We start from the raw sequence: 21,025 nt of genomic DNA, 5'->3' as shown, positions 1-21,025 counted from the left end.
AACCAGTGGGCAAGTCATCCACTTGAGAGACAGTGGCCTTGCACTCCCCAGCACAGAGAAATGGGCATGCTGCCCCCTCCAGAACCAGTGGGCAAGTCACCCACTCCAGAGAGTTTGGCCTTGCACTCCCCAAAATGAAGCAATGGGCATTTTGCCCCATCCTGAACTAGTGGGGACGTTCCTGTATTTGTCTGAGGTGCCCCCCCATTCCCCAGAGGTGTCTTCCCACTTGCAAAATGATGCCCCTTAGTTTTCTCTCAGACTGTGTCAGGAAACAGGTTAGGCCTTGGACTGTGCCTTGTGGCCTTGTGTGCCCTCATGACTTTGGACTGGAAATTGGCCCTTTATGGAGATTTGTGTATATATTTGGTTCATGTGTAGATTTTGCTATGCTAATACATTGTCATTACTCCAGCATTATGGTCCATGTTCTATTATGCTGTGTGTCATGTGAGATTGGTTTACATGTGCAGCTGGTTGTGTGTATGGTGTGTGTATTTGTGTGTCGGGTGTGTGTTGTACGTGTGTGTGTCAATCTCATTTTCCTCCCACCCTCCCTTGTGTGCTAGGCGGCTGTACTCACCATCGCCGTCTTCGTCTGCATTGGTGTTCCAGGCGGAGCATGACGTAGAAGATCATCGGGAAGACTTGCAGTTTGGGTTCCATGGCAGCGGGGTTCTTCCCTATGTCTCCAATGGTGAGTCCTTTCACTTCTGAGCTCTGTTTCTGTCAGGCTTCTGTTGGCATTGGTACCGCCCCGGAGAAGGTGGTGGTTTGCAGTGTCTCAATATGGTGGGCGGTACTTTGTCTCGCGCCAGCCTCTTGGCGGTGTTATCGCCACTTTATCTCTCACTGCCAAGGTCATAATCGGATCCTAAAAGTCCCAAGGTAAACTTTTGAGTGAGGCCTCCTACTTGCTATAGCCAAGCAGGGCTCCAACGCGGTAGGCCTCAAACATTGACTTTGCCCCGGTCTAGTGCGACCAGATTAGCGCTTTGAGTTTCTATGCAATAAAAAACCTTCATTCTTTAAAAATTCATATCTCCGGTTCCCCTCATCTGACTTTAATTGTTTTGGTGTAATTTTAAAGATAAAAATTTACTCTATTTGTATAAATTGGTGTTGGATTTTTATTGTGTTTTGTGTTTTACTTATTTACTGTTTTGCAATTTTTACATGCTCTTCTTAGCTGTTTCCTAAGTTAAGCCTTGTTGCTCGTTGCCAAGCTACCAAGGGTTGAGCAGGATTAATTTATTGAGATCCTACTGTACCTAGTGGGGGTTAGTTACCTATTGTGAAGTGTAGGTTCTTACCTGCCCTTGCAAGTAATTTACTTTCCAATACTTTCTCCACCCTGCACAATAATTACCCTTCTCCTTTACGCCCCCCAATCACCCCCCCCATTTCTACTTTAAATGTTGTGACGTGGATACACTGCCCATTTCTGGCTCCCTGTGCCCTCCCTTGTCGTACATCACCTGGGCTGTTTGGGTCCATACTGGACATGGGATGTGGCCGGTGTTCAAACATTCACCTCACGTCCCACCACTTAAAGCAGCCTCTTCCTACCAGTCTTTTATTATTGCTGGCTTGGGTAGGTACCCATTGTACCCCTGCTCTCAATTGTATTGTATGTTCATTGTTTTTTTGACAATGTTTGTTATCTTGTTGTTATGACCTGCACTCACTCACTCAATGCACCACTGACCTAGACTGACACTTCCCACTTGGGGTGAGGATCCTCTTCCTTAGAACCCCGTCTTAAGGCTGCCACTACTATTGTGACATGGAATGTTTGAGGTATACACACCCACTCCTGTCAATATGTGGTGTATTTATACTTATGCCAGAGATAAACACACATTGCATACTTACAGGAATCTCACATTATGGAGCTGGAGGTGTCCACACTGCAGAAGAGATGTAGGTACAATAGTTTCCCACAAATTACTATGTCTATGCCCTGGGTTATAGATTTGGATCAAAGCAAGGGTCCCTATCATTGCGACTCATAAGATCATAGACTATGAGGGCCGTTACGTCCTGGTGGAGGGCCATCTGGATGGCCATTACATACTCCTTGGAACAATTTACACACCCAACATTGACCAGGTTACATTCCTGAACACTTTGTCTATCACACTATCACAGTGGAGCAGGATACTCTAGTTAATGGGCAGGCATTTTAACAGCATTCTCAATGTGAAGTGAGAAACACCTTCCCACCCCTGTCCTACACTATGGCCATCTCTAATGCTCACACCCTGTTCACATGGCTGCAACACTTGGAACTTTTTGATATATGTGACCAATGCCACACCAACACACAGGTCCACTCATTCTACTTGTGTGCACACAGACTCCCTGTCCATATAGATAGATTTGTTGGCACCCCTAGCGTGAGCCCATATGTCACCCACAAAGGCTACCACTGCAAAACACACTCTTATCACAACCCGCTGCAATTGCAGTTGCAATGGTAGTGCACACCTCCTCTGATACCAACTTGGAGGCTACAGGCGTCAACATTCGAGGACCCCTCATTCTGAGCTTCTATTGACTGTTTAATAGAATACTTCAAAATCAATGCAGTCTCTGCCACCTCCCCTTTAATAGAATTGGACACTTTTAAAGTGTCTATAAAGGGACCCTATGTCTATACTGGGATGCCTAGGTAACACCCTAGGCATGTGTAGACATCATCTGTAAGGATGCCTGCTGGGTCTTGAGGAATGGGCTAAGTCTTCGGATGCTGCCCAGGTGTGAATGCATAAAGCCAAGCGTGATCACATTGTGTTGCTGGAAAAGCTGCTCTGCATAAATATGCTACTCATACTAAGAAAACACATGCTGAGGCCAACAGTCTGGGATCATTACTGGCATTATTTGATATAAAAGGAGTCAGCAAGACACCCTTTACTATCTATAGAGTCAAGCGAGGAGTTGTTATACATAAACAGCAGTACATACACACCACCTTTATGCGCCACCACACAAATTATGCACAACCACATCTGCGGAGATGCCGGGGGAGATCAGCCACTTCTTGATTGATGTCACCTTACTCTGGGCATCACTTAAAAATAGGGAGGAACTCAATGGAGAACCTACTGACTTTGAGATAAAGGATACAATATAATCCCTGGCCATGGGCAAAACACCTGGTCCTCATGGGCTGCCATCTGAACTTAAGAATGCCTATCCTCCATTGCTGGTGATCCACAAAAGCATTGTATGATGCAGCCCTCTTGGCGGCAGCACTGCCATCTACACTAAGCAATACCTTACTTATTTCACTGCCGAAACTGGAGAGAGATGAGTTGGAGATGGAATCCTATAGGCCCTTTGCTTTGCTTTGTTCAATACAGATTACAGAATATTGGTGAAGATTCTGGCAGACAGACTGGCCCCATTGGTGCCACAGCTGTCCACACTGACCAAAACAGATGTGTGCCAGCCAGGAGCACTTCTCCAAATCTACACTGCTTTTTCCTTGTATGGCCCCGCAGACACAAGCACTTTCAGGTTATGTGGTTGTGGGCTTACACAAGGCCTTTTATTCCCTCATATGGCCCTATCATTCTGGCAAATTCTGCTGATACTAGTTGTGGGGTGAGTAGTCCTGAATAAAATGGTGGTACTACCAAGACTACTTTATCAATCTTCCTCATACATACATGCATACATCTTTCATTCCTTAGGACACATGATGGGCAATGTTAAATGGCACAAAACGTTCCACAGAGTAGCACTCGCCTAGCTCTATCTCCCGGTAGACAGTGATGGGCTTGGTGTACCTAGACTAGAGCAGTACTACCTGGCCTCGCAGATGCAGTTGGTGGAGCACTGTTTTGCTAGCTACGATCTGGAGGACATATCGACACTCGTCCCTTAACGGGATCTGGAACGGTGGCTTAATATTTTTTACATCTTTACCAAAGCAGTCCTGCTAAGCACACCTGTTCTTCGGATTATATATAAACAATTGTCGTGCGACCAGAGCAACAAGTCAAATAATCCAACTGCACCTCCAACTTGTCCCAAAGTATTTTATGGTGTCCTGCTGAGTGTTTGTAATATATATGTGAGCCTCTTACCATGGCGTAATCAGCCCTGAGGAAGTTCACAGATGGTGAATCAAACCCGTTGACTGTCTTCTTGTTTGTTGGAGAAAATAAAGGCATTATTGGAAGGATATATTGGCTGATTCAAATTTGATTTTGAAAATGTTTCTGTCGGTGCCTGGCCAATTTCTCTTCGGGTTATATATAGCTGCTTTCACAGGACATTATTTCGCACCTGATGTGCCCGCACTTCCACTGCTAGGTATGCTGCAGGGATCCACGTCGACCTTCCTTAGGGAATTGGGTCTCTGGCAGGAGGTAGGCACAGTATAGGGGACCTCTACCGGAATGAGACCCTACTACCCACAGGGGACTTACTAGCTGACACTGAGTTTCCACTGGGTCAATTCCTATTATATGCTTCCTTTATTTGAGTGCTAGGACACTCCTCAGAAAACATACAGCAGGAGCCCCCACAGCATCTTACTATGTAATACCTGCACGCACTGGGAACAGGCAGCCACTTGACCAAATGGCTGGCTAGTTCTTCGCACACACACATGGCTACCCTTCTCACACTGTTCCATGGGCACTGGGACACAATTATTGAATGCTGCTGCACAGACAAAGAATAGTGGCGATCCAGGCTTAGCCTACTTAAGTGTCCCGCAATCCTCGTTTTAAGGTAATACAATTTCAGCTATTACATAGAGCCTATTTAACTCCCCAAAATGTAATCAATATTTTAACCATACCAATGCTATCTACCACCGCTTCCATGCCACTGATGTGGAGCTCTAACATATGCCCTGGTCATTCCCACCGCTGGCAGAATATTTGACGGGGTTCACTATACACTTGAAGCACTGCTTGGGTACTAGTGTGGACTACACCTGGAAGGTGGGTCTACTAGGTCTTAGTCGTCATGCTAAGAAAATAAGGGTGGCAACAGAATTTAGGGACCTGGCCCTTATCTTAGTGAAGCAACTGATCACCTGTAAATGGAAAGTGAAAAACATCCCCTGTCACTACTGCTTGGGTGTAGTTTGTGATGGTCTGGGCACAGTCAGAGAGAGAGGAAGTGAAAGGTCGCTACAAAAGGTGGAAGTGAAAGGTCTCCCCAAGTACCCAATTTCTGATGACTGGGATACACTCTGGGAGAAACTCTGCAGTGATACGCAGAACACAAATCAACCCTCTTCGGACCCTTTGCAAACCTCCCAATGTTGTGACGCATGCTGCTGACAGAGGTTGAGACCCTAACAAGGCATACCGATGAGCAATAGGACCCTGGCAACACCTCTCCAAGGACACAACCCACATGTCACTACTTCTGTCATAATGAATGAGAACAGGAACTTTCTCTTTGAGTTTTATTAACTAAGCAGTCTTAATACATGGCACTATTTATTTACAAAGGATTGTCAATGCCTATATTCAGTTATATTTCCTGTTGTATTCACCACTGCTGTCAGTCCACTTCTGTTTATCATTCTTCTGCAAATGCCAGATCTTTACAACTCAGGTTATTGCATATTAGCATGTACTGCATCCTTGTTGTCCAAAAGAAGCAAAATGACTTATAACTTGCATGAAGTCAAACGACGTCTTGAAAAAACAGGAAAATGGCAATAAAATCCTTTTTTTTAAAATAAAAGTAGGGTTATGTTGCTAATGCAATGTGATTTAAACCTAGTAAGTTTTCAAATAGGAGGAGCTGTTTAGGTAGAGTAGGATTTATTTCTCTACTACGCCTGGATACTTTATGACAGGTATTTGCCCTAGTGATTCTATGCCTTTCCTGGTAGCTGTACACTTTTTTTAGGATGTGAATGTATTGATAAAGGGTGAGGTCATGTGTTCCTAGTGTTCCCTGGAAAGAGTTTTGTCACCCCTCTGTGGCATTATTATTTTTTTATTCCTTGTTTTTGGTGCTTTCATAAGCGTTCCACCACAGGGTGAGGAACCTAGATGTATGCCTGTGCCATGACTGGTAAAATGCAACTCACCTAGGTGTGCTGGAAGCATTCTAAATGTGGGACAAGCTGTTTTCTGTTAGAGAAATGGAAACAAATCCCCGCTCTGTTTCCACCTTTGGACATTGGTAGGGAATGAGTTCTTGTGGACAGTGTGAATGGGGTCTGGTCTAATTTAAGAGCAATTGTTTTGATTGGGGTTCTCTCTCTCAGGGAGAAAGGTGGTGTACCTATATAGTCCTATCCCTCATGATGAAAGTGAAAGTAAGTCCAAATGGGATATTGTCTCTCTAGGCAGGAGCTTGGTCATGATTCAGTTCTCTCCATCAACGAGAAACACTGGGCTCTACACATTGACAGCTGTTGGCAAGAGCTTTCAGTTTCCAGCACAAACTCATCAAACTACATCACTTCCTCAGGGCACAGCCTAATTCTGAATGAAGTACAGCAGGGCATTTCTCCATTACCCTACCGAGGGTGGTGCATCGATGCAAATCCAGTCAGTGTCAACAGTTTTAAAATAGGTTTGTTACCATCATTAAAAATACCAGATGGCTATTGTTAGAAATGGGTCTTTGGTTGGCAGCCAGGTTACCACCTGTCCAAGCAAGGACCCTCACTCTAGTCAGGGTAAAAGAGAATCACCCTCAACTAACCCTGCTTACCCCGTTGGTAGCTTGGCAGGAGCAGTAGGCTTAAAATCAGAGTGCTAAGTGTAAAGTATTTGTACCAACACACATAGGGGGTCCATGACCGCCAGGGCCGGGGACCGCGGAAGCACCGCCAACAGGCTGGCGGTGCTTCCAGGGCTATTCTGACCGCGGCGGTAAAGCCGTAGTCACAAAAGGGGAACCGGCGGTTTCCCGCCGGTTTTCCCCTGGCCCAGGGAATCCTCCATGGCGGCGCTGCTTGCCCCCTTCCCGCCACCCTGTTTCTGTCGGTTTTCACCGGCGGCGGTGTTGATTCGTACCTGTGTGTTATTGAAAATACTGTTGTATCACTGTGTCCCTGTTGTCTGTGTCGTCCCCGTCGTCTTCCTCCTCTTCACTCTCCACAGGCTCCACAGCTGCCACAACACCACCCTCTGGACCATCCTCCTGCAGGATAGGCACCTGGCGTCGCAAAGCCAGGTTGTGAAGCATACAGCAGGCCGTGATGATATGGCACACCTTCTTCGGTGAGTACATGAGGGATCCACCTGTCATATGCATGCACCTAAACCTGGCCTTCAGGAGGCCGAAGGTCCGCTCGATCACCCTCCTAGTCCGACCATGGGCCTCATTGTACCGTTCCTCTGCCCTGGTCCGGGGATTCCTCACTGGGGTCAGTAGCCACGACAGGTTGGGGTAACCAGAGTCACCAATTAGCCACACACGGTGTCTCTGTAGCTGTTCCATCACATAAGGGATGCTGCTATTTCGCATGATGTACGCGTCATGCACTGACCCAGGGAACTTGGCATTTACATGGGAGATGTACTGGTCAGCCAAACAGACCACCTGGACATTCATCGAATGATAACTTTTTCTGTTCCTGTACACCTGTTCACTTTCACTGGGGGGAACCAAAGCCACATGGGCCCCATCAATGGCACCAATGATGTTGGGAATATGTCCAAGGGCATAGAAATCACCCTTCACTGTAGCCAAATCGCCCACCTCAGGGAAAACAATGTAGCTCCGCATGTATTTCATCAGGGCAGACAACACTCTGGACAAAACCTTAGAAAACATAGGCTGAGACATCACTGATGAAATGGCCACTGTTGTTTGGAATGATCCACTTGCCAAAAAATGGAGTACTGACAGAACCTGCACCAGAGGGGGAATCCCTGTGGGTTGGCGAATGGGTGACATCAGGTCTGACTCCAGCTGGGCACACAGTTCCTGTATAGTGGCTCGGTCAAGTCTGTATGTCAGTATGACATGTCTTTCTTCCATTGTCGACAGGTCCACCAGCGGTCTGTACACGGGAACATTCCTCCATCTCCTCGCAAGTCCCAGCGGACGGTGCCTAGGAAGGACAACATGGAGCACAGAGTCAAGCAAACCACAGGTACGTTCCCACAGCTTGCACAGTACACGATTCGCTATGCATTGAATGGCTTGCATGAGTGGCAATGCAAGGCCTAGGCCTGTGTGACGCAGTAGAAATTAAGCCATGTGGGCCCTTGAAATGGCAGCTGCCTGACCTGTGAAGTGTGACAATGGGATGTGAGGTCAATGCGCTGGCGTGGCACACCGTCGCGGTAGGCGGTCGAAGACCGCGGTGCAAAGCCGCATTGGTTAACATAGAACCCTATGGGTTTCAGGAGCCAATGACGAAGTGCGCCGGCGGTCGCGGTACGCACCGCCGCGGGCGTGACCGCCATTTTCTATCAGCTTAATCACTCGAGACCTGATCATCCACAGGAGAGGACCCATACTGCAAGTGCTGCTGTGACCTCGGTCTGGAAGAGACAATGGCTGCTGCGACTGGGGAAAGGGCCCCTGCCTTCACTTCTGAAGAATTGGAGAAACTCGTGGATGGGGTCCTCCCCCAGTATGCGCTACTCTACGGTCCTCCAGACCAACAGGTTAGTACACTGGGACCATGCTTTGTGGGCAATGCCTGGGTTGAGTGGGGTGAATGAACGATGGTGTGGAGGGGAGGGTATGAGGCATGCATCAAACGACAGATGAGAGGATGTGCCACATGGCAAGGGTGGGGATGGGGGGACACTCACATCGAGCATGCAGAAAATGATGATATTTTATTTTCTCTCCCTGTACGTGTCACATAGGTCAGCGCCCATCAGAAAGTCGACATTTGGCGTGCCATCGCCAAGGACATCCGGACCCTGGGGGTCCACAACAGACGGGACACCCACTGCCGCAAGAGGTGGGAGGACATCCGCCGCGGGAGCAGAAAGACCGCAGAGGCTCTGCTGGGGATGACCTCCCAACGTAGGAGGGGTGCCACTCGTCAATTGACCCCCCTGATGTCGGATGGGCATGTGAGAACATCACAGCAGACACAAGGGAGTGAGTACAAGCACATTCTGCTATCTTAGCGCGCAGTGGAGGTGTCTGGGTGGGGGAGGAGGGATGTGGGTATCCCTAGGCCAGGGCGATTTCTGTAGGCTAGTCCCCTCCGTAAGGCATGGCCCTGTGCCCCCGCCCTCCACCTCTGTAGAGTGCCAAGTACAGCTATCCATGGCCTTGTGTCACCTATGTGTGCAGATGTCGTCCATTGGCTTGTAGGCCAAGTCTCACTGATTGAGTAATGTACCCCAAGTGCGCGGCGTAGTGCAGGGGGCTTCTGTGTCTGTCCTCTCCGCCAACTGTGTTGCCAATGCATGCACTCAACATGTCTTTATTTCTCCCCCCCCCCCTTTTTTGGTCTGCTCTTCCTGTTCATGTGTGCATTAGCATCATCTGGCGGAGGAGAAGTGGCATTGGAGCACGAGGGAGCTGCATCTCACATGGCCCCGGAGGGCCATGCAACGGTCTCTGATTTCACCAGTGAGACGGAGGGCGAGGGGGGCTCCACAACGGGGACACGTGGAGACATCAGCGACACCGACACGTCCTCGGAAGGGAGCTCCCTTGTGGTGGCGGCAACATCCGTGGCCACCGCAACAACAGGTACAGCCGCCACCCAGCACATCAGCTCTGCCCTCCAAGCAGCCCCTCAGCGTTCTCCGCGTGCCCGCTCGCACACCAAGGCGGGCATCTCCTTCGCCCCAGGCACCTCAGGCCCTGCCCCAGTTACCCCTGCTGCCCTTAGTGAGGAGGTCATTGACCTCCTCCGGACGCTCATTGTTGGGCAGTCTACCCTTTTGAATGCCATCCAGGGGGTGGAAAGGGAGGTGCATCGGAACAATGCATACCTGGAGGGCATTCATTCGGGTCAGGCTGCCCATCAGCGATCGTTCAACGCTCTGCCTCAGCACTGACGGCAGCCATTGTCCCTGTCTCCTGCCTCCCTCCTCCAACTCCCTCCACCCAGTCCCACTCTCCTGTTCCTCTGCCTATCCCAGACACACCTACAGACCAGCCTACACACACCTCAACACCCAAGGTCAGCTCATCCAAACATAAGCACCACACATCCCACAAGCATTCACACAAGCAACATCCACATGCAGACATGCCAACAGCCACTGCCTCCTCTGTGTCCCCCTCCTCCTCGTCTCCCTCCTCCCTCCCTGTGACGTCTCCACTCACACTTGCATGCACCACTTCATCAGCCACTACGTCCATCACCATCACACCCACCAGAACACTCCGCACACGTGCAGTCACCACCCCCACTGCCATTTACACGTCCCCTGTGTCCTCTCCCAGTGTGTCTGTCACCCCCTCTTCCAAACCACACAAACGCAGGCAGCCACCCACCCAACAGCCATCCACCTCACGACAGCCTCCGTCACAAGCACCTGCACCCAAAGACAGCACACTTGACTCTCCTACAACCACATCCTCTTCCTCCACTCCCATACCCACTGCACCTACCCTTCCCATTGCTCCTAAAAAGTTTTTCCTCTCCAAAATGAACCTCTTTCCATCACCTGACCCACCCCCTCCATCTCGTAAAAGTCCAATCTGCACCTCAGCCACCACAACCCCTGGACCTACAAGGACCATAGTCCAGGGATATTGGAGTCCACCACCTTCGAGGGCAGCTACATCGGCCAGCAGCAAAGGGACAGCCAGCCCACCCCCTGGGAAAAAATCCAAAAAAGGCAAGGGCCGGCGCGAGAGGACAGAGACGGCAGCCTCCACAGGCACCACCCTGGCACCGTCAGGAAGTGGGGTGCCACCTGGCACATCTCCAAAGGGAGGCAAGGGCCACAGAGGATCAGGCAAGGATGACAAGGGCAGCACGGCCGACAAGTCCGGCAGCAGGCGAGCTGCCCAGGAGGGCCCCACCAGCCCCATTCCAGGGGTGAAGGAGTACACCCACGGGCACGGGACACCAGCACAGGAGGGCCCCGCAAGCGAGAAGTCGGATGGCGAGTGAACACCATATATTGGCCGAATCTGGTGCCCTGGAGACACATGTGAAGAACTCTTCAAGACAAGCACCGCTGAACAGGGCCCTTCAAGACAAGCACCGCTGAACAGGGCACCGCCGTCCCAAGAACCGCTGAACAGGGCCCTTCAAGATAAGCACCGCTGAACAGGGCCCTTCAAGACAAGCACCGCTGAACAGGGCACCGCCGTCTCAAGAACCGCTGAACAGGTCCCTTCAAAACAAGCACCGCTGAACAGGGCCCTTCAAGACAAGCACCGCTGAACAGGGCACCGCCGTCTCAAGAACCGCTGAACAGGGCCCTTCAAGATAAGCACCGCTGAACAGGGCCCTACAAGACAAGCACCGCTGAACAGGGCCCTTCAAGACAAGCACCGCTGAACAGGGCACCGCCGTCTCAAGAACCGCTGAACAGGGCCCTTCAAGACAAGCACCGCTGAACAGGGCCCTTCAAGACAAGCACCGCTGCACAGGGCCCTTCAAGACAAGCACCGCTGAACAGGGCACCGCCGTCTCAAGCACCGCTGAACAGGGCCCTTCAAGACAAGCACCGTTGAACAGGGCACCGCCGTCTCAAGAACCGCTGAACAGGGCCCTTCAAGACAAGCACCGCTCCGCTGGGCCCTTCCTCTCAAAGACCGTTCCGCTGGGCACTTCCTCTCAAGCACCGCTCCGCTGGGCCCTTCAACTCAAGCACCGCTCCGCTGGGCCCTTCCTCTCAAGCACCGCTCCGCTGGGCCCTTCAACTCAAGCACCGCTCCGCTGGGCACCGCCGTCTCTGCACCGCTCCGCTGGGCCCTTCAACTCTAGCACCGCTCCGCTGGGCCCTTCCTCTCAAGCACCGCTCTGCTGGGCCCTTCAACTCTAGCACCGCTCCGCTGGGCCCTTCCTCTCAAGCACCGCTCCGCTGGGCCCTTCAACTCAAGCACCGCTCCGCTGGACACTTCCTCTCAAGCACCGCTCCGCTGGGCCCTTCCTCTCTAGCACTGCTCCGCTGGGCCCTTCCTCTCAAGCACCGCTCTGCTGGGCACCGCCGTCTCTGCACCGCTCCGCTGAGCCCTTCAACTCTAGCACCGCTCCGCTGGGCCCTTCCTCTCAAGCACCGCTCCGCTGGGCACCGCCGTCTCGGCACCGCTCCGCTGGGCCCTTCAACTCTAGCACCGCTCCGCTGGCCCCTTCCTCTCAAGCACCGCTCCGCTGGGCCCTTCCTCTCAAGCACCGCTCCGCTGGGCCCTTCCTCTCAAGCACTGCTCCGCTGGGCACCGCCGTCTCTGCACCGCTCCGCTGGGCCCTTCAACTCTAGCACCGCTCCGCTGGGCCCTTCCTCTCAAGCACCGCTCCGCTGGGCACCGCCGTCTCGGCACCGCTCCGCTGGGCCCTTCATCTCAAGCACCGCTCCGCTGGCCCCTTCCTCTCAAGCACCGCTCCGCTGGGCCCTTCCTCTCAAGCACCGCTCCGCTGGGCCCTTCAACTCAAGCACTGCTGACACATTGGCAGAAGGGGCAGGCCCGGATCAGTGTCGGACAGGGCTGCACGATACACTCTGGGCACCAAGACTCCTCCAGTACCGCTGGAGTCTGTCATCCACTTGAGAGACTGTGGCTTTGCACTCCCCAGGATGGCACAGTGGGCAAGCCACCCACTGTAGAGACTTGAGAGACTGTGGCTTTGCACTCCCCAGGATGGCACAGTGGGCAAGCCACCCACTGTAGGGACTTGTGAGACTGTGGCTTTGCACTCCCCAGGATGGCACAGTGGGCAAACCACCCCCTGTAGGGACTTGTGAGACTGTGGCTTTGCACTCCCCAGGATGGCACAGTGGGCAAGCCACCCCCTGTAGGGACTTGTGAGACTGTGGCTTTGCACTCCCCAGGATTGAACAGTGGGCAAGCCACCCACTGTCTGGACTTGAGAGACTGTGGCTTTGCACTCCCCAGGATTGAACAGTGGGCAAGCCACCCACTGTCTGGACTTGAGAGACTGTGGCTTTGCACTCCCCAGGATTGAACAGTGGCCATGGAGGCCCCTCGTGGATCTGGCGTCGTGGACTCATGTGGCTGAGGTGCCCCCCCTTCCCTTCCCCCTGAGGTGCCTGTAGTTTTCCTATCTGATGCCCCTGCAGTGTTCTCTCCAATGGATTCGGGTCTCATGTGTGGGCTTTGCCCATGTGTTGAGGACCATTGGCCCACGTACAATGACAGAAAGCCAATTTTGACGGGACAATTGACATATGTGTATATAGTTATGGGATGTTCGACTTACTTATTTACTTAGCCTTACAATATATTTGAATTCCAATAACATATTATTTTGTCTTTGCATTCTTCCGGGGGGTTTGGGGGTGTCACTCTGAGTTGTTGCTCTGCATTGGTGTGTAGATAGTTGGGGGGGGGTCGCGCATGTGTGTGCCCGTATTCTTTTCTCCTCCCCCCTTCCCTGTGTCGTAGGTGCAGTACTCACCGTTGTCTTCTGCGCCGGCATTCGTGCTCCTGGTAGAGGAGCAGGTAGACAATTGCTGGTAGGATGTGTAGTTCTGGTTCCATGCTGTCCAGATTCCTCGTGGAGTGTGTAGGGTGAGCGTTTTCCCGTTCGTAGTCTGTTTCCGCCGTGTTTTTATCGGCGGGGCTCCCGCCCCGGAAAAGGTGGCGGATTGGTGAGTTGTGATAGGGTGGGCGGTACATTGTCTGCCGCCTGTCTGTTGGCAGTGACCGCCGCGCTGTTTGTTTGTCCCGCCGTGGCGGTCGGAGTGTTAAAGTGGCGGTCTGTGTTGGCGGTTCCCCAAGGGTCAGAATTCCATTTTTTTGGCCGCCTGCCTGTTTGCGGGTTGGCCGCCGCTTTAACACTGACCGCCAGGGTTTGAATGACCCCCTATATGTCCTACCTTAACCATACACTGCACCCTGCCCTTGGTGCTACCTAGGGCCTACCTTAGGGGTGCCTTAGATGTAAGAAAAGGGAAGGTTTAGGCTTGGCAAGTGGGTACACTTGCCAAGTCAAATTTACAATGTAAAAGTGCACACACAGACACTACAATGGCAGGTCTGAGACACGATTACAGAGCTACTTAGGTGGGTGCCACAACCAGTGCTGCAGGCCCACTAGTAGCATTTGATTTACAGGCCCTGGGCACCTAGGGACTTACTAATAAATATGCCAATCATGGATCAACCAATTACATACACATTTTGTACAGGAGCACTTGCACTTCAGCACTGGTTAGCAGTAGTAAAGTGCCCAGGTGCCCAGAGCAACAAAAACATCAAAAGTCCAGCACACATCAGCAACCTGGGAAACAGAGGCAAAAAGGTAAGGGAGACCACACCAAGAATGAAAAGTCTAACAGCTATGACAAGCTCTACTTCAAACACCACTCATTTTACGGTGCAACAGTGCAAATGTGGTGGGCCAGAGCTGCTGTCTTTCTTGCTGATGCATGTCCTATCATGCGTGGGCCTGGGCACATGAGAAGTGCTCTCTCACAAATATAGGGTGTGTGTGTGAGGGTGTGTTTGTGTGTTACGCGGCACTTTACTAGAAATTCGCAGTAATGGTAACAATTATGTTTATCCTATTTTTTCCTTTAATCTCACATTTCTGAAAACCGGATAATGGACTTGCTACGAAATTTTCAAATGTACTGCTGCATATTGCAATTAGAATATTTGCTGCATTTGTTTATGGGATCGGGACCGTTTACTATTCTAATACTCTAATATATCAATCCCTCACGTAGTATTAGGCCTAAGATTCGTGATTAAGATCTGATTTTAAGTGCAGAGAGAGAAAGTAGCATTTCTTTCTTCAGCCTGTAACTTGACGCCGGCGTCTATGTAACATTACAGCTTCCAGCTGTGGCGCCAGCCTTAGTTACAAGGTCCTCATACGTGCAAAAGTCCTCATTTGTCATGAAAATACAAAAATAAAATCAATAATATACAAAAATGCAGAGTGCGCAGTTCTCTCGATCATTCATTATCAGCTATTCCAACTATTATGTCAGTCCTGATTAAAGGAGGGCTGGGAAAAGGTGATAGCACCGGTAAATAACAATGCCACGGGGCGTGATAATTCACAGATGCAGTAAGTAAGTTCTATTTTGAGTGCTGTACTGCGGATTTATACTGTCGATTTGGACTGAAAAATGAGAATTTAAATGTAACAATGTTTACTGCATGTGCTCCGTCTGTAAATTTCAGCAGATTTCAAATACTGAAATTGTCCTGTGAGTTGCGGATACATATCTGTGGAATGAAGTGTTAACTGTTACTATCCGGATTCTTATTCAAACAGGAGATTGCCCAGGGGTCCACAGCCTGTAAGTAGGCCTTAGGAGTCCTAAATTAGCACAAAACACCCCAATGGACAAGATGTTCTTTTGGCCAACATTTTGAAATCCCCAGCATTCATTGATGTAATAAATCCCTAAATTCGCTTTGTTTGGCTTGGCTAAAATAAATTGGAAATCGTATACTTCAAGCATGTTGCGTCATTTCATAAATCACAAATTTCTAGCTCCTTCATTGCTGCAAAAGAAGAGGTTTGTGGCAATTCTTTTTATGTGTCAACAGAATGAGCATTTGACACATAATTTTGCCCTAGGTTATTTTATAACCTCAATGTTTTTCCTTTGTCTTTTAAAGAACTATAGGGACCTCAGTCATCTGCTGCAGAATACTGAAGGCCACATTTACAAGGCCGTTGCACCATATAGCATTGTGCCATTTTGTAACATCTTGTGCCACATTATGGCTGCGCCAGGCATAATGTATGCAGGGGGCTGTTCCCCCACAGGGACGCCATAAAAAATGGGGCAGTGAAATCTACAAGATTTCAATGCGTCATTTGTTCCATCATTTCTAACGCCTGCACATTGCAGGTGTTACAGTGACAGGCCTATAATAACCAATGCGCCTCCCTAGTGCTTTGCTGGATTAGTGCCATCATTAATGGCACTAATCCAGAAAAGCATCACAATAGCACCATAAATTCTAACGCTATTGTGCTAACGCGTGCCATGGTGTGCTGTATTGTAAATACAGCGCTACCATGGTGACATTAGCGGGACTAAGGGCGGCGCAAGAAAAGTGTTGCATCAGGACTGATGTGCCACTTTCTTGTAGATCTGGAGCTAGTATCTCAAAGTGAGGGCAGTTTAATTGACAAAAGAGAGCCCAGGGGAAATCTCAGCAAAATATATTGTTCAGAAATCCTTTTGCAGAGTGAACATTAAATGATAAGGTTTGAGGTAAAAGCAGAGAGGCTGAGCTTTCGAGAAAAACTAGTGTTAAGAACATATCCTTCTTATTTTCCCAAGTAAATTTTTTTGGGATAGATGGAGCATCAATCATTAGTGTTTCGTCAACAAATATAGTACACCTGCTGAGGTGAGGTGGAGATGCACTTCGGTATAGACCACATACTGGGCCTGGTATATTACACTGAGCTCAGTATACTGCTTGGTGTGCACCCAAAGTGGAGCTGTAGGGGACAAACCTTTCTAGAGCAACAATAAGGAAGGGGTATGTGATTTTGCAAACCTGCTAATTAGTGTTTTAGCACAAAGTCATGCATGCACGGTGCTGAAATACTTGATTATGCTAAAACAAGTTCTAGTGCCAGAGTCATTTGCATATTTCTTCTGCCAGCACAGCATACATCACCATAAAATGGTTCAGCCCTCTTCATCCAATGGCTAACTTCACTGTGAGTAATGGAATTTGCACTCTCATAAGTAGAACATCCCCACACAAAATAGTTGAAGTCATTAACAGAATTACTATGGCAAAGTGTGCTTTTTGATACCAAAGCATATTTTTGCTGTTAGACACATTTCCTTTCTTTTCCGAGGTTTGGAAATATACAATAACAGATACATTTTATAAAAATCATGACAAAACAGATTAAGCTTTGGCATAGGCAAAAGGTTCGCAACCAACACCAGACCTGTTGGCTTCAGCAATGATTTAGTTTATTATTGGACTACTGCTTTAAAAGAGCAAATGGAGAGACTGAGGTGTGTTGTCTTGTTAGGTCTGTATTCTAAGCCTTCCACAAGAATGAACACTGCCTCAACTAAGCTGGAAGAAGACTCCAAGCATGTGTTACCCAATGGGAGGGATAGCCTTACCACAATGAAAAAACGGCTTTGTAGGGTTTTCATTGCCAGGACATGTAAGCTATTCAATATGCATGTCCTACTTTTAAATACTATGCTCTCCCTGCACTGTGGGCATTAAGGACCTACATTAGGAGTGATTTATAAGTTTTAAATAGGAAGACCTAAGCCTGGCAAAAGGGTTATTTTGCCAGGTCAAAATTGCAGTTTAAAAGTGCACACATGGCCCAGGCTGCACGGGCAGACCTAGAGATTGATTTTCACAGTGGTACTTTAGTGAATGGCACAATGAGTGTTGCAGCATACTGATATAATTTAATTAATCAGTCCTGCGTACAGGTAATACCACGTACTAGAGAGTTCTGAGTAAATTAAATGTGGCAATTAGATGCATACCAATTTTAACACTGTTGAAAGGGAGGGAACACGCTCTTTAACACTTGTTAGCAGGGGTAAAGTGCACAGACTCCTAGAGCCAACCAAAAAATGGGTTCCGCAACCAAAGGTAAAAATCTGGAGTGACCCTAAAGAAAGGGCAAATTTCCAACATAGGCCACATACTATTTCACAATATAGTTGTTGGAGTCAGTGAGACATAAACTTATCAGCATCTAGCTCAGAAGTTATATTTCGGAGGTGGATTTAGATCAGTATCAACAGTGGCACAAACAGTGTAGAAGTAATCACATCCAGACCCGGGGGGGTAGTGGTTTTAAAGGAAAACATGTACATTTCAAGTATGTTGGACAATTGCATTTGTTGCAGGATTACTTCGTATCGCAGTGGCTATAAATGATGTAGCCATCGAGGATCATCATGCCCTGTTTTATGAAGAGTATTACGGAGTTGTCTGTGTCCTATCAGTCCCTTCTGTCACTGTATTATATTGATTTTGAAAATTCTGAGACAGTTTGTTTACAAAAAAAAGAGTATTGGGGTGTTGTGCCCGACTTGTAATGAGCGGTATGGAGAGGATTTCTTCAGTATCCCTCAAAAAGATCTTGTCTGTTCGGATCTCTTTGGGTCTACTCACTCCTGTGCCAGGATCACATCAGCACCGAATTCCCTAGCAGCAGTCATTGGTGCTGTCACACACATCAAGCAACAAGCAGCTGTGCAGCTTATCTCTCTGGGTTATTGGCCAGGATTAAGATCCAAATAACTGGGCAGCATTTGCTGGCCACACTGGCAGGCCATTGCTGTGGCCATGGGCCACTCTGGCATCCCCATCCAGCCATTTTAGACCCAGCAGTCTAGGTAGGCCTCATGGTGCCTGGGAGTTTATCTCTGCCTGACTGCTGCTCTTTCATAAGCGTACCATTCGGGCCAACATTCTAACGAGTTGTTGACAGGAATTCTCCTTAATTTTTATTCTGGCATGTCATCTGGTCCCTGATGTCACTTCCAGCTGCAGATGTGAAATGGTGAGTATAATAATTAGTAGGAACCTCATGAAGCTCCAGCCATCATTACTGCAACCAAACCACACCTCTACAATACAAACATTTGATTACCTGTCAACAAAGACTCTCTGAATCCCTTTCATAGTCAAAGGGACAGAATTTTGTCATACTTTGAGACACACCTATGTAAGTTTTGTAATACATCCTATCTTTATGGTCAATCATGCGATTGGGTCAGCATGTTTGCATCAACAAACATTGGCAGTGCCAACACGTCTCTCTTTTTTTGAAAATGTAAGCACTTTTTTCAATGTTGGGGAGTTTGTGTGCATTTGAGAATGTCAAAATGATTCAATCCTAGTAAATATAAATGAGTGAATATATAGGTGGATGAATTGGTGAGTGTATGCATAGATGGGTAGTCGACTAAATTAATGAGTACATGGATGGATGCATGATGCAAGTGCAGTGTGTGGGAGCAGAGCAGTGTGTTAGACAAGAGCACTGAGTAAGAGAAATTACACAATTTTAGGAAGGGGCAGGTGAGGCAAAGAAGTACAATTCTTCAATTGCACAACAATATCTAAGTGTAACGATCATGTTAGAGGAAACTGTGCCCTGCTTCCACATCCCATATGCAAAATGCCTTTACCAGCACTGCTGCTTGCAAAGCTACAGATCCTAGTTTAAATGCTTGAATATATCGAAGGATTGAGAAGGTACTGATAGGTGCATGTGGAGCTCAGGCATATCCACACTAGGGGATCAGATGTATGTATGGCGGAGAAGGAGTGGGGTAAAACTCATCACAACCCCTGGCCAGAATCTCATTGATGTTCTGAAGAATTTCCTGGCACCAGGCTTGTCATCAATTAGCGCAAGGCCAAAACCCAATGTGCAATCCTCCAGAAGTTTCTTACAGTTTGCCTAGGTGCAATAAATAGCCCCTGTTTCGATGTATTGAGCAAGTGTATTTTTTCAGTTATGATTTATATCCCAGACTGCTGCTGTAATTTGCATAGACATGCATAGAATTGCCCAAATATTGCAGGTCGTGCACCAATACTTGCTATCCCCCCAAAAATAAATCGTGTTTGTGTGTGCACAATATCCACTAATAAACATCCTAAAAAGGACCTAAGCAAGGTGTGTGAGAATGGGTTTGAAATTGGGTTTTTTGGGGAGCAGGTAAAACCCTATTCAAGCAGCAGCCATAATCCCTGTCAAGCTGAATCACAAAAAGTCACTACATTAACCTGTGATTAGCCCTCTGGTAGGTTGGCACAAAATCAGTCATGTTTAACTTGGATTTAATATGTAAGGCATTTCTGCAGCACTTAAACCATAATAAACTGTGTTAGAAATTGGGTCTCTGGTTGGCAGAGGTATGCACCCTGTCCGAGAAGGGACCACAATCCTAGTCAGGATAAGCCTGTTACACACCATAAAGTAACCTGAACTCGCGCTATGGTGGCTTGGCACAGAGCAGGCAGGTTTAACTTAAGAGGCAATGTGTAACATATTTGTGCAACACCTGAAACAGTAACACAGTGAAAACACCACTAAAAGACTCAACACCAAGTTTAGGAGTAAAACAAGACCAAAACAACAAAAATCCAATAAGTAGAAATCAAGATATTAATTTTTAAAGAATATCTGCAAGTATAGTGCTTAGAAGCTTAAAGCGCCAACCGGGGCTATCTGGTTACAGCAGACCAGGTCAAGTCTGAAAAGGCAAACTGACCACGATGGAGCGTGGGATAAATATAGGGACCAACCTTGTCCCACTGCAAAAGTACCTTTGGATGGTGAATATGTTGACGTCGAAGACCTGATGTGAGGAGCAGGGAAGGTGATGCGCAGTCAGGGATGTGTTGTGGGCAAGTCCTTTTGCAATTAATGTGATACATCGTGGTCAAGTCATGCAGCTGGCAATGCAAAGTCCTCGGGCTGCGATGCAACATCTTTGAAGGAGATGCATCAGTTCTGACCAGCACAACAGCAGCGATGCATGGATTTTGCTGGTTCATCATAGGGAACCCACTTCTAAGGTCACAGGACTGGATTGGCACCACTTGGCAGGAAGGAGTCACAGTTGGAAGAGCCCAGGTGCTGTTGTAGAGTTGCTGGAATTCTGTGATGTCCCTGAGAATTCAAAACAGAAGGCAAGCAGACAAGCCATGTCATCACTCTGGGTTCAAGTGGTATATGTCCAGTCCTTCTTACCCAGGGAGAGATGGAAGCAGGTGACAGGCCAGCACAGTAGAAAAGTAGTTCTTCCAGAGCAGCAGTCCAGCAGAACAGCAGTCTGTGTAGCAGAATCCTGACAGAGTATCCACAGGTCCAGAAGACTACTGATTTGGTAGGGTCAGAGGTCCAGTTTGTGTACCCATTTGTGCCTTTGAAGTGGGGGTGACTTCAAAGAGAGGTGTTTGAAGTGCACAGAGGTCT

This window comes from Pleurodeles waltl, chromosome 2_2 (genome assembly GCF_031143425.1).
Source record: "Pleurodeles waltl isolate 20211129_DDA chromosome 2_2, aPleWal1.hap1.20221129, whole genome shotgun sequence".
Lineage (NCBI taxonomy): Eukaryota > Metazoa > Chordata > Amphibia > Caudata > Salamandridae > Pleurodeles > Pleurodeles waltl.
This window is presented reverse-complemented; position numbering follows the sequence as displayed.